This window comes from Chinchilla lanigera, unplaced genomic scaffold (genome assembly GCF_000276665.1).
Source record: "Chinchilla lanigera isolate Chin_1 unplaced genomic scaffold, ChiLan1.0 scaffold00073, whole genome shotgun sequence".
Classification (NCBI taxonomy): Eukaryota; Metazoa; Chordata; class Mammalia; order Rodentia; family Chinchillidae; genus Chinchilla; species Chinchilla lanigera.
Window position 1 is genome coordinate 11,299,375 of NW_004955474.1, and position 5,709 is coordinate 11,305,083.

Genomic DNA, 5,709 nt, shown 5'->3' on the forward strand with positions numbered 1-5,709 from the left:
CGCTCCGACCCCGATCTCCTGCGCCGCGCCCCGGCCGTCTGCACCGCGGGCTCCCGGCGTCTTCCCGGCGGCGCGGGGCAGGTAAGCGGGACGGCAGCTTCTGCGTGTGTGTGTGTGTGTGTGTGTGTGTGTGTGTGTTAGAACCCGTCTCTCACGTTGTCAGTTTTGGCGAAGTGGGCAGAAGTACTTTATTTGTGGTTATACTTGCGTTTTAAAAAGTAAAGCACTCATATTTTTTCTGTTGTTTCCTCTGTGGGTCTGTATGCTCCTCTACTTCGGATCTGCAGTGTAGTTTTTAGTTTTAGATTGCATATTTAAAGTGGAGCCGCTAAAGTAAGATATTTATCCTAAGGTTAATTTCCAACCACATTCAACGGGCGTAGATCCAGTATTTTAATTTGCATGCTGTGGTGGTGGAAGTAGATAACGCACTCAGACTGTCTGCTGTCATGGTTCATCGTGAAACGCAGGCATCATTTCCACTAAACTGGAAAGGCAGTGATTCTCAGTGTCTTCCTCGGAGGTTGTTGGGAATTGTGTGGGTCTTTAACGTTACACAGAAAGCAGTAACTTTCTGATTAGAATCAAGACACAGATTAGAGGAGCGTGGCCTTGCATGTAATCCCAGCAGGAGGCTGAAGCAGAAGGATCTCTGTGACTTCCCCGGCCAGGCCAACCTGGGCTACATATTGAGTTCAGAGCCAGCCTAAACTACATAGTGAGACTTTTTCTCAAAACACACACACACACACACACACACACACACACACACACACACACACAAAGGAAGATCCTAATTGTCACTTTATGTATAAGATTGTATTCCTTGAATGTTCACAGCAAGCAACTGAAAACCTCAAAGGAATAAGGAAATTTTGCATAGTTTCCAAATGCATCATATTAAGTTTATAGAACTCAATTGGTGCTGTACATGTAAACTAGAAAATAATAAGGTAAGCTTCAATTTAGCAGGGCTGGGGACATAGCTCAGCAGCACAGCGCCTGCCTGGCAAGTGCAAGGTCCTGAGTTCAGTTCCGGGAAACCAAAAAAAAAAAAAAAAAAAGGTGAGACAATTTGGCATGAAGTGAAAATTGAAAAAATATTTTAGGGAAATATAAGCTGTAGGAGCTTAAATGAAAATGTATTACATATACTATGTTATATATTACATGTACACCTACATACAAATCCAATAAAGATATATTTCCCTACATGTAATGTCCTTAAAATAATATCTACATTAATATAATCCTATTTTAGATGTCTTAAACCAAACTATTTAGATTTTATGAAAGAAATGCTAGCAAATAGGAAGATTTCAATTTAAAAAACATGGAACTTTACTATGTAACAAAAGGTATTATAAAACCGAAGTGATTAAAAGATAATGACATAGACCAAATGCCAGATAGTTCAACAAAATTATAGAGACATATTTAAGAATAAAAGGAAAATTGGCATTTGATAAACATTTTAAATGAAAGGACGAGGAAGAAGTAACATTTAATTGATCATGCTTGGACAACCAGGTATTTATTGGGGAGAACTAACAATATAACTGACATTTTCCCTCACTTGTAATAGAATGTATCTTCAATGGCTTTTTAATTTAAATCTAAACATATGAAACCTGCAAAAAACAGTAGGAAAAGTTCAATAAATGTTTATGTGCATGTGGAGAAAGCATTTCTGAGTGTAACACAAAAACCTAGACCCCTTTAGGAGTATACTTTTTATTAATACCTGCATGTAAAAAACAGACAACTGCATACATTGTTAAACAGAAAAGATAATTTTGTTGAGAAAAACCTAAAACTCTATCGACTTTTAAAATCAGCCCAGTTGGAGATAGTCAATTCAAAGCAAGGGATAAATGCAAATAATAATAATAAAGCGTGTCAATTCTGTTTTCCAAAATATTCAACTAAAAATGTTACCTTTTGCCTATATCATTAGTTTTGAAAGTCTGATAGTATCCTGATAATGTGATGAGAGAATTATACTTTTACAAATTTGGAGTGGAAATGTGAATTAGCAAAATATATTAAAGTGATAGCTATTACATTTTTCAAATATTCATTCACTTATTGAAATTTATCCTGCAAAACATGTTCCAAAGGGTGCAAATAAGGATCTGTATAAAAAATGAGGGGTCAAGGATGTTTACAGTAGCACTGTTTGTAAATAGAACACATAGAAATAGTTCTGAAAGGGGCTGGGGATTTAGCTCAGCAGCAACGCGCCTGCCTGGCAAGTGCAAGGTCGTGAGTTCAGTTCCCGGTACCGGAGGAAAAACCAAAAAAAAAAAAAGAAAGAAATAGTTCTGAAGCCACCGATTAGGATTTGGATAGTACAGTTTATGATATGTTCAGAAGTGGAATAATATATGGTTTAAAACACTTAGTAACTCTAAAACACTTAAGAACTAAAACACTTAGTAGCTCTAAATGTGTTTTGCTGTGGTCCAGCATGGAGTTGTGGAGGGGGAGAAGGACAGCTAGAGGATGGGAAAAATAGAGAGACAAAAGGTGAAGTCAGATGGAACCCTCTCTGAAAGGAAACTGTTCAACCACTGTAGGGGTGTTTATTTATATATTTGACAAAGTGTCACGTGACAGCCTTGCCTAGCAACAAATGTTTGGATTGTCTCGGGCTTGGTGTTTCTCTGGACTGAAGCAGCTTGATCACGTGGCTTACCTCAGGCGCTTTTTGTTCTCAGAGGGTGCCTTGCCCCTCACACATGTGACCAATTTGCAACCTCAGCCATTCCCTACTGTGTTTACAGAAATATATGTCAAAGTATATTACAAACTGTAACACAATCAGAGTCAAAAACGGTTTCTCTCATTCGCTTTGTCTCACAGACACACATACATATCCATGTATGCACACGCATATATACATGTGTTTTTAAAATCATAATTTGGAATACAGAATGACTTATTAAAAATGTCTATGAGGCATTCATGTTTGTAAAGAAGAAGTGATGTTCCTCATGTAATAGGAAAAACAATAGTTACTGTCTGTGATTAATTTCCCCTTTTCCTTTCAGCATATATTAGTTTTTTACTATAAAAGATACTGTCTTTCACAAAGTTTCCCATACTGAGTCTTCACTTTCTTTCTCTTTAGAAATCATCTTTTTGATGCTTCCTTCCTTTGGAAGCCTTTTCCTTTTTCTCCTCCACTAATATATGTATATGATGCTTTTTTGTATCTAAAATACTTAGTAACTCTAAATGTGTTTTGCCCCAGTCCAGTGCAGAGTTGGTGGGGGGCAGTAAAAAGATGGGAAAAATAGAGATAAGAGACAGAGGCATTGAATTTGTAGGCATTAGGACTTGGTAGTGTGGTTTATGATATATTCAGGAGTGGGATAATATATGGTTTTGTCTGAGGGCTTTCATAACTTTTTTAAGAACAGGAAATATATCCTCCTCCTCCCCTCCTCCTTATAGATTTCACTGCCCTTGCACTAAAATTTACCTTTATAGTACCCATCCTTAGGATGAGAGTGTTAGATACCCTATTTTTAGGGAAGAAAATGTCTGGAAGGCAGCACAAAAACTTAGACCATTGCATGGGTAGAAAGGAATAATCACAAATGATAAATTACGAAAAAAATTAAAATACAACAGAATTTTAGTACCTTTCATAAAAAAGCGCACACACACACATATTCAAAATATGTCAAAAAAAATGATAGGTAGCTCACAGAAATGGAGATGGAAATGACTTTCAGACATAATAAAAACTGCTTGACCTCCATTATAAGCTAGAATATAAGGTATTTATAAGGTATTTAGTATATGAAATTAATTTTTTTTTCTTTGAGCAGAGGCAAAATTTTTGACAAAGCACTATATTGGTAATGTAACTTTTTGTCTAGTGCATAAGTTGATTCAGTTTTTTGTGATACCACTTGACAATATCAAAAAAGCACAAAACTTTAATTCCCCAACTGTTCTTGCAAGTATTTCATGCACAGATATAGAAAAGTCTATGTAAGTTATCCGGTGCAGCACTATTTGTAATCATATAAACTTAGAAACAATTCAAAGTTTTGTTATTAAGCAACTGGTTGTATATATTGTGGTGTAGACCCCTTAAAAAATAAGGCTATATTGACTGAAATATCATCAACAACACATTTTAATAAACTGTAAAGGCATACTGAAAAGGATATGAAAATTGCCATTTGTATTAAAACATATATAAATTAGTTTGTGTGTTTTTAGAAAATCTCTTTGTAGATGAAATCTACTATACAGATTGGAAATGTGAACTGGGCTAAGAGAAATTCTATTTGTCTTGTAAAATCTGTGTGCTGCTTTAATAATTGTTTGCATTTAACATCTATTTTTAAGATTTTTTTTCATAAACATAGTTTCATCTCAAGATGATTTCAGCTGGGCGTGATGGCTCACCCCTCTAATCCCAGTGCTTGGATCCCTAATCCAAGGGATTAATCTAATCTCTTACTGAGGCAGGATAATCACCCCAAATTCGAGGCCAGTCTTGGCTACATAGTGTGTTCAAGGCCAGCCTGAACTACATGGTGAGACTCCATCTGAAAAAAAAAAACAAGAGATGATTTCATTATAAGCAGTATGACATCTTGTTTGAGTAGCCAGAAATAATAGTAGGGCATTACTTCGCAATTTTTTAGATAGCATAGTTGGCATGATAATGTTTCCTTAAATGTGTTTATTATGTAAACACCATAAGAATATTGTTCTTCTGATATTTTTCAAATACAATATAACAAAAATATTTCTTTCTAAGCTAAAATGGAACAATCTGAGCTAGGTTAATGTGTTTAATAGAAGCTCTCTATGGACTGTGCCTGTCAGTTTGCCTCCACTCAAGCTTATCCTCTATTTTAAAATAAAACCACATAAACAATCTGCAAAATTCTGCTAAAAAGAAGGAAATAGTCTGCCATGCACCTTTTCTTTGGAAGGATCCATGATATGAATAAAATACAAATATTTTTGGGTTATAAAAACGACAGTGTAGATACTGTGTCTCTTCGTGTTTATCCCACCCTATGCTGTAAGATGCATTTTAACCTTGTTTTCTCCATTTTTCCTACTTTTACTCGGCCCACTCTCATTCTGCAGAGCTTGTTTTTCTCCTACCTCTAATAAATGTGAGGGACTGGGGATATAGCTCAGTGGCGCAGCACCTGCCTGGCACGTGCAAGGTCATGAGTTCGATTCCTGGTGCCAAAAAAAAAAAAAAAAAAAGTGAAACTTTGGTATTGTTAAAAAACAAACCTGTAAACTTGATTACATTTTCTTAATATTTTCGTCTGTCCCTAGTGAAAATTAATCAACCTCAAATTTCTTGTAGGGTTGATTTTATGCAATAATTAAATAAATATGTTATATTAGTAATACTGTTGAGAGATCTGTTTATTTAAGTGACCTTTTGGCTATGTGTTTTATCTGAATAGACTTGGCACGTATCTTGTTAGTGTGAGTGTCTGTTATGACATTATTTGCTGGAAGATTATTTTTGTTTCATATTTTTGCCTCTCTAGTACCTGGCTGACAGTAGCCTCGTAAACCCTATCTGTTTCTTCACTCGGTCTGTACCAATACTAATGCATATATGGAAATTTAAATAAGAAATAGTTTATTTTAGCATATTTCCTCCAGAGTTTTTGTACTTTATTTTTTTTTCTTTTTTTTTTTTTCTTTTTT

General features: G+C 35.4%; 1 protein-coding gene across 1 annotated transcript in view; it reads left to right on the top strand.

Annotated features, from left to right (window-relative positions):
• Positions 1-15: 15 nt before the first annotated feature.
• Plscr4 (phospholipid scramblase 4) overlaps positions 16-5,709 on the top strand; it is a gene marked incomplete at its 3' end in the record, with an annotated part of 32,593 nt that continues 26,899 nt past the window's right edge. The window contains 1 exon segment of the mRNA XM_005401439.2: positions 16-81.